Genomic DNA, 9471 nt, shown 5'->3' with positions numbered 1-9471 from the left:
AATCACCCTACCACAAACATTTAGAACTCACATCACAAAATAATTCCACTCTTGTTCTTATCATAACATTTTCTTTTTGATTAACTTAAAGGACAGGCATACAAGTAAGAAAGATGAAGATGAAAACTAGGGACCTATACTAGTGAGCATGGAGCTAAGCAACACATTTTAAAGCATAATTGAAAATTCCGAAACTACTATGGAAGCATGTTCTATTTCATACATGATTTTCCTTATTTAAAGCTTTGAAAAAGATAGAACTAAGAAGGAACTCCACCACCTTTCACTTATTGGACTGCTCATGTTCTTCTGCTTCCTTGTCTTCTTTATGTCCACTTTGTCCACTTGTGCTTCCTCTCATCCGATTCATTCTGACTATTTTCCAATCTTCCAGTGCCTTCCTTACTGACTCATGACTCTTTTCGGCCCTTTCGTGCTCCATTCGTGCTAAATCATCCTTCACATCCTCATATTTTGTGATCCCAAGATGCAATACAGGTAGTTGTCCGACTAAGTATCCAAATCTGGCTTGGGTATTTACATGATATCCAGTTTCACTCATGTAAACCCCTTCCGAAAATGCTTTGTATTCATCGAAAAGATCTGCTTGTTCTCTTTGTTTTCTTATGCATCTCATAAATGTGTGCACCTTGATGTGCTTGGATGTTGATTAGCTTTTGGATGGCTTCTTGTTGTTGATCTTGCTTCTGGTTCAGGTTATGGAAGGATTCACTCCATTGTCTCCCTTGTTCCAACTGCAGGTCCATCAATTATTTTTGCCATTCCCCTTGCTGATTCATCCATCTAGAGAGTGATTCTTCTTGGTGGTCCATTATTTGCATTTGAAGCTCCTTCTGTGCACCTTGATTTTCTATGCATTGCCTAGATAAGGTATCAATAGCCTCTTCTAATTGGTGCATGCCTAAGGTGGCTGGGGCTTGCTCCTGTGGATGTTATCCTTCCTTGATGGGCTGGCCTCTTTCTTACCCTTCGTTGAGGTAGGGAAGTTACAGCAGTATGCATCCGACGATAAGTGATTGGAAGGCCAACCTTTATCCACTCAGGGTTTCCATCCTCGAATACTACCCTAGCCTTATTGCAAAGACAGAGAATAGTGTTGGGATAACCCAACCTTCCTCCAGAATCGCTCTTCTCAGCAAGCTTCCGAATGCCTTGGGCTATGAGTTCATGAATCTTGATTTCTCCTCCCTTCATTATGCATTGCACCATTGTTGCTCTCTTAAGGTTTACCTCTGAGTTGTTTCCAGCTGGGAGGATGGATCTCCTTACAATTTTAAACCACCCTTTAGCTTCAGGAAGGAGGTCTCCTCTTTTTATAAATCTGGGTTTCCCATGGGCTCTCTGTCCCAATATGCTCCTTGCACACATATATCTTTTATAATCTGGTCGTGGTTAGGGTTGTTATCCATTTTTGAGTGATAGCTTTCTTCTGCAAAGGGTATGGTTCGCAGCTTTAGCACTCTCATGATGCTCATGGGACTAAAATCCACCATGACCCCTCTCACGAAACTTGTATAGGATTCATCTACCTTATCATGTCTAACTGCATTTGCATAAAACTCTCTTACAAGAGTTGCATTTACCCTTGTAATCGGATCGGTGAGGAGCTCCCATCGACGTTTTTCCACCTTCTCTGTGATTTCTGGGCACTCAGTTTGTGTGACTTGAAAGCCTAATTCATATATGATTTCTTTGTCATCCATCCACCCAAATTGTAGTGCATGGTAAAAGGTTCTAAATTTCTTTTTATCAAAAGGAGGCTGCTCTATAGGTTCCTTCCCTTTTCATCTCTTGGAGCTTGATGATTCCATGCAAGATGGTTGATGTGTTTGTTACTCACAAGATGGCTAGGAGGGTGTGTATGAAACCCATTAGTGAGGAACGGAGTGTATGTTGTATACTTTGAAGGTGAATAGCTGAAATAAAGGGATGTTGTGTGAAGGGGTTTATATAGGAAGATGGTAAATGATTGAAGGGTGTGGATTGATGGTGTTGTTTGATAGTGGACGGTTGGGGTTTGGTATTGAATAAGCACAAGGATCACCCCTTTTATGATGGTCTTGGTTCGGCCTCCAAGGCTATCCACTTTCCAATGTTTCATGGCAACACTTTCCAAGATACTCCCCTTGGAGATAAGTGTATAAGTTCCTTGGCATAGTGGCCGAAACTCCCTTCCTTGATTGTCCTATCAAGTACCATCAATACCATTTTTTGATTTCCTACACAAGACAAAAGAAATGCAAACGATTAATTGAAATTGTTGGTGGGAAAGATTAAGGTGTGAACTAGCTACAAAAAAAATCTTTTTCTTTTTCTTTTGTTTTTGAAATATCTAAACAACTAAATGCTTTTCATGGATACAAATCAATCGACCATTCAAGTTCCCATGCATGCAACGTAGGTAACACCAAACTTGTTTGTGATAATATGGTGCAACAAGATTTGAAAGGGTTCTCATACTATTGAGTGTGTTCAAGCCCTCTTAGTGTGCCTTGAACACCAAACTTATCATGTATTATATGTTGCATGTAGGGATGCTCATATTGTTTGTTGAAGTTGATTTAGAATCCATGAACTTTGCTTTATTACTACTATTAGAGATTAAAGAGAGAGGGTGTAGAACATGGGTTGCCTCCTATGAAACGCTTCTTTAGCATCATTAGCTTGACGTTTGGTCCTTGTCAAGGTGGTTGGTAGTGCTTAAAATCTTCCCCTGCAGTGAACATGTTTCCATTGGCTTTGTTGAGAAGTTCCACATGTTCCATAGATAAGATTTTGTTGATGGTGTATACTGGAGGCAGCTGAGATGGAATGGTGGGGAGATGAGGTGGTATAGGTGGGAAGTAGGCAGAGACCACTTCATCTCCTAAATAGAAACCTTTTGTAGGGATTTTCTTGTTTTTCCATCCCCTTGGGACATTTTTTCTTGTGTCCTTTGATGTCGCTTTGCTATTTGTGATTTTCCCTTTGAAGGAAGTTTTGTTGCTTGTCTCATACGACCCTAGTGGGTCTGGTTCCTTTTGGATTGCACTTGGGTGATGTTCTTTCTGATCACATTGGTTGTTAACCATAGGAGTTCTTAGGGGTAGTGCTTGAGCTCCCTTGTTTGACTCTTCCTTCAGCTCTTTGTTATCATGATCTGCTTCTTGTGAGGGTTTGAAAACATTGAAGGTGAGCTGTTCATCATGTATTCTTAGTACTAGCTCTCCTCGCTCCACATCTATAAGTGCTCTGGCTGTGGCTAAGAATGGCCTTCCCAGAATGATGGGGTGAATAGGATTCTCATCCATTTCCAGGATGACAAAGTCTGTGGGGAAGAAGTAGTTCCCAACCTTCACTAACACATTCTCAACCACTCCTATTGCCTGTTTTTGAGTTTTGTCAGCCAATTTGATGATTACATCTGTGGGTGTTAGCTCATTGATTTGAAGCTTTTTCATGAGGGATAGAGGCATTAGGTTGATACTTGCCCCCAGGTCACAGAGTCCCTTATCAATCATTATTTCTCCTATAGCACAAGGAATATGGAAACTCCCTGGATCCTTCTTCTTTGTGGGTGGCTCTATTTGAATGAGAGCACTGCAATCCCTGTTCATCTTTATTGTTTGTCCACCCTTCAATGAACTCTTTCTAGCTAGGAGCTTGGTGGACCAAATTGTGATTCATACTTAAATTGTTGTTCGAAATTGATTCCCAGGTAATGGCCCCAAAAACTTGGTGCTCAATACCATGGTCTAAACATAATTTCAAAACTTCGCTCAACTAACCAGTAAGTGTACTAGGTCGTCCAAGTAATAAACCTTACGTGAGTAAGGGTCGATCCCACAGAGATTGTTGGTATAAAGCAAGCTATGGTCATCTTGTCAATCTCAGTCAGGTGGATAATAAATGGTGATAGAGTTTTCGAATAATAATAATAAATAAGTAGAAAATAAAGATAGAAATACTTATGTAGATCATCGATGGGAATTTCAGATAGGCGTATGAAGATGCTGTGCCCCTTCTGAATCTCTGCTTTCCTACCGCCTTCAACCAATCCTTCTTACTCCTTTCCATGGCAAGCTGTATGTAGGGCATCACCATTGTCAATGGCTATATCCCATCCTCTCAGTGAAAAAGGTCCAAATGCTCTGTCACGGCACGACTAATCAACTGTCGGTTCTCGATCATGTTGGAATAGAATCCCTTGATTCTTTTGCATTTGTCATCACACCAAAAAATCGCGAGTTTGAAGCTCGTCACAGTCATTCAATCCCGGAATCCTACTCGGAATACCACAAACAAGGTTTAGACTTTCCGGATTCTCATGAATGCCGCCATCAATTCTAGCTTATACCACGAAGACTCTGATCTCACGGAATGGAAGGCTCGGTTGTCAGGCGAGGGCAACCATGCGTCGTGCATCAGGAATCCAAGAGATATACACTATAGCATTTGCTTGTAAAACGGAAGTGGTTGTCAGGCACGCATTCATAGGGACGGATGATGATGAGTGTCACGGATGATCACATCCATTAGGTTGAAGTACAAGTAGTATCTTAGAACAGAAATAAGATTGAAATTGAATAAAAGATAGTGGTAATTGCATTAAAAGTCGAGGTACAGCAGAGCTCCACACCCTTAATCTATGCTGTGTAGAAACTCCACCGTTGAAAATACATAAGTGAAGGTCCAAGCATGGCCGAATGGCCAGCCCCCAAAATGTAATATGAATTCGAAAATAGGGAGAAGAACCTATGGACAAAATATCGAATGGTCAAAGACTCCGAATACAATAGTAAAATGTTCTATTTATACTAGACTAGCTACTAGGGTTTACAGAAGTAAGTAATTAATGCAGAAATCCACTTCCGGGGCCCACTTGGTGTGTGCTTGGGCTGAGCTTGAGCTTTACATGTGCAGAGGCTTCTTTTGGAGTTGAATGCCAAGTTGTAACGTATTTTTGGCGTTCAACTCTGGTTCGTAACGTGTTTCTGGCGTTTGACTCCAGAATGCAGCGTCAACGCCAGTTTACGTCATCTAATCTCGAATAAAGTATGGACTATTATATATTGCTGGAAAGCTCTGGATGTCTACTTGCCAACGCTGTTGAGAGCGCGCCATTTGGAGTTCCTTAGCTCCAGAAAATTCATTTCAAGTGCAGGGACGTCAGAATCCAACAGCATCAGCAGTCCTTTGTCAGCCTTTTATCAGAGTTTTGCTAAAACTCTGGTCCCTCAATTTCAGCCAGAAAATACATGAAATAAAAAAACACACAAACTCATAGTAAAGTCTAGAAATGTGAATTTAGCATAAAAACTAATGAAAACATCCCTAAAAGTAGCTAGATTATACTAAAAGCTATCTAAAAACAATGCCAAAAAGCGTATAAATTATCCGCTCATCACAACACCAAACTTAAATTATTGCTTGTCCCCAAGCAACTGGAAATCAATTAGGATAAAAATAAGGGAATATACTATAAATCTCAAAATATCAATGAATATTAGTTCTAATTAGATGAGCGGGACTTGTAGCTTTTTGCTTTTGAACAGTTTTGGCATCTCACTTTATCCTTTGAAGTTTAGATTGATTGGCATATCTAGGAACTTAGAATTTTAGATAGTGTTATTGATTCTCCTAGTTAAGTTTGTTGATTCTTGAACACAGCTACTTTTATGGGTCTTGGCCTAGGCCCTAAGCACTTTGTTTTCTAGTATTACCACCGGATACATAATTGCCACAGACACATAGCTGGGTGAACCTTTTCAGATTGTGACTCAGCTTTGCTAAAGTCCCCAGTTAGAGGTGTCCAGAGCTCTTAAGCACACCCTTTTTTGCTTTGGATCACGACTTTAACCACTCAGTCTCAAGCTTTTCGCTTGGACTTGCATGCCACAAGCACATGGTTAGGGACAGCTTGATTTAGCTGCTTAGGCCTGTATTTTATTTCCTTGGGCCCTCCTATCCATTGATGCTCAAAGCCTTGGATCCTTTTTACCCTTGCCTTTTGGTTTTAAGGGCTATTGGCTTTTTCTGCTTGCTTTTTCTTTTTCTTTCTAATTTTTTTCGCCCTTTTTTTTTCTCGCAAGCTTTTACTTTTTCACTGCTTTTTCTTGCTTCAAGAATCAATTTTCATGATTTTTTAGATTATCAATAGCATTTCTCTTTGTTCATCATTCTTTCAAGAGCCAACAATTTTAACATTCATAAACAACAAGATCAAAAATATGCACTGTTCAAGCATTCATTCAGAAAACAAAATTATTGTCACCACATCAATATAATTAAACTAAATTCAAGGATAAATTCGAAATTCATGTACTTCTTGTTCTTTTGAATTAAAACATTTTTCATTTAAGAGAGGTGAAGGATTCATGAAATTATTCATAGCCTTAAGACATAGTTACTAAATACTAATGATCATGTAATAAAGACACAAACATAAATAAACATATAGCATAAAATCGAAAAATAGAGAAATAAGAACAAGGAATGAGTCCACCTTAGTGAGGGTGGCGCCTTCTTGAAGGACCAATGGTGCTTTTTGAGCTCCTCTATGTTTCTTCCTAATGATTTTGGTGCTCATATCCTTAGTTACTCCCAATAGTTGTGTGGAGGAAAATTTATCCCTTGAGGTATCTCAGGGATTTCTTGATGAGGGAATTCCTCATGCTCTCTTGATGTGCAGTCAAATGCTCTTCTACTGAGCTATGGGCCCTTGAGATGAATCTCTCCATCTCCCATGACTCAGAGGTGGAAAAAAATTTTTTGTCTTTCCTTTTCTCTTTTTTTTTATGAGGTTTCTCTGGCCTTAGGTACCATCAATGGTTATGGAAAAACAAAAAAAAGCTATGCTTTTACCACACCAAACTTAGAATGTTGCTCGCCCTCGAGCAAAGAAGAAAGAATGGAGGGAGAAGAAGATATGGAGGAGAGGGAGAGATGTGTATGTTTCGGCCATATGGGTGGGATTGGGTAGGGAAGATTTGGATGGATGTGAGTGGTGAAGAGGTGATGGGGAAGAGAGATTGAAGTGATTGGTGAAGAAGAGAGAAGGTGAGTTGAGGCAGGTGGGGATCTTGTGGGGTCCACAGATCCTGAGATGATCCTGTGGGGTTCACAGATCCTAAGGTGTCAATGCTTTACATCCCTGCACCAATGAGGCATGTAAAATGCCCTCTGCATGCAATCCTGGCGTTTAACACCAGATTGATGCTTGTTTCTGGCGTTAAACACCAGCTCTAAGCTTATTTTGGGCGTTCAACGCCTATCTGCAGCATGTTTCTGGCGTTGAACGCCAGCTTTCCTCAGTGTGCAATCCTGGCATTTAAACGCCAGATTGCTGCATGTTTCTAGCATTCAACGCCAGATCCATGCTCTGTTCTGGCGTTGAACACCAGCCAGATGCTCCTTACTAGCGTTTAAACGCCAGTAAGTCCTTCTTCCAGGGTGTGATTTTTCTTCTGCTATTTTTTATTCTGTTTTTAATTTTAGTATTTTTTTTTGTGACTCCACATGATCATGAACCTAATAAAACATAAAAGAACAAAAAAAGAAAAATAAAATTAGATAAATAAAAATTGGGTTGCCTCCCAATAAGCACTTCTTTAATGTTAATAGCTTGACAGTGGGCTCTCATGGAGCCACACAGGTGATCAGGTCAATGTTGTAGACTCCCAACACCAAACTTAGAGTTTGATGGTGGGGGCTTTGTTTGACTCTGTACTGAGAGAAGCTTTTCATGCTTCTTCTCCATGTTTACAGAAGAACACCCTTGGGTTTTAAACACAAGGTAGTCCCCATTCAATTGAAGGACTAATTCTCCTCTGTTAACATCTATCACAGCTCCTGCTGTGGCTAGGAAAGGTCTTCCAAGGATGATGCATTCATCCTCCTCCTTCCTAGTGTCTAAGATTATGAAATTAGTAGGGATATAAAGGCCTTCAACCTTTACTAACACGTCCTCTACTAATCCATAAGCTTGTCTTACTGACTTGTCTGTCATTTGTAACGAGAATTTAGCAGGCTGTACCTTAATGATCCCCAACTTCTCCATTACAGAGAGTGGCTTAAGATTTATGCCTGACCCTAGGTCACACGGAGCCTTTTCAAAGGTCATGGTGCCTATGGTACAGGGTATTAAGAATTTACCAGGATCTTGTTTCTTTTGAGGTAAAGTTTGCTGAACCCATGCATCTAGTTCACCAATGAGCAAGGGAGGTTCACCTTCCCAAGTCTCATTACCCAGGGGAAGAATAATCTTCAGAGCTCATGAATGGAAGAAGGAGGTTTAATAGAATCTCTATGGTCTCTATATGAGCCTCAGATTCCTTTGGGTCCTCAATAGGGAACTCCTTCTTGGTTGGGAGACGTCCCATGAGGTCTTCCTCATTGGGATTCACGTCCTCCCATTCCTCCTTGCATTCAGCCATATTGACTATATCAATGGCCTTGCACTCTCTCTTTGGATTCTCTTCTGTATTGCTTGGGAGAGTACTAGGAGGAGTTTCAGTGACTTTCTTACTCAGCTGGCCCACTTGTGCCTCCAAATTTCTAATGGAGGACCTTGTTTCACTCATGAAGCTTAAAGTGGCCTTAAACAGATCAGAGACTATATTTGCTAAGTTAGAGGTATTTTGCTCAGAATTCTCTGTCTGTTGCTGAGAAGATGATGGAAAAGGCTTGCTATTGCTGAGCCTGTTTCTACCACCATTATTAAAACCCTGTTGAGGCTTTTGTTGATCCCTCCATGAGAAATTTGGATGATTTTTCCATGAAGAATTATAGGTGTTTCCATAAGGTTCACCCATGTAATTTACCTCTGCCATTGCAGGGTTTTCAGGATCATAAGCTTCTTCTTCAGAAGATGCCTCTTTAGTACTGTTGGATGCATTTTGCCAACCATTCAGACTTTGAGAAATCATGTTGACTTGTTGAGTCAATATTTTGTTCTGAGCCAAAATGGCATTCAGAGCATCAATTTCAAGAACTCCCTTCCTTTGAGGCATCCCATTATTTACGAAATTCCTCTCAGAAGTGTACATGAACTGGTTATTTGCAACCATGTCAATAAGTTCTTGAGCTTCTGCAGGCATTTTCTTTAGGTGAATGGATCCACCTGTAGAATGGTCCCGTGACATCTTAGAGAACTCAGATAGACCATAATAGAATATATCTATCATGGTCCATTCTGAAAACATGTCAGAAGGACGTCTTTTGGTCATCTGCTTGTATGTTTCCCAAGCTTCATAGAGGGATTCACCATCTTTTTGCTTGAAGGTCTGAACATCCACTCTAAGCTTGCTCAGCTTTTGAGGAGGAAAGAACTTAGCCAAGAAGGCCATGACCAGCTTATCCCAGGAGTCCAGGCTATCTTTAGGTTAAGAGTCCAAGCATGCTCTAGCTCTGTCTCTTACAGCAAAAGGGAAAAGTATGAGCCTGTAGACTTCAGGATCTACTCCATTAGTC

The sequence above is a fragment of the Arachis duranensis genome, unplaced genomic scaffold (genome assembly GCF_000817695.3).
Source record: "Arachis duranensis cultivar V14167 unplaced genomic scaffold, aradu.V14167.gnm2.J7QH unplaced_Scaffold_343483, whole genome shotgun sequence".
Taxonomy (NCBI): Eukaryota; Viridiplantae; Streptophyta; class Magnoliopsida; order Fabales; family Fabaceae; genus Arachis; species Arachis duranensis.
The sequence above is the reverse complement of the archived record's forward strand: the minus strand, read 5'-3'. Positions refer to the sequence as shown.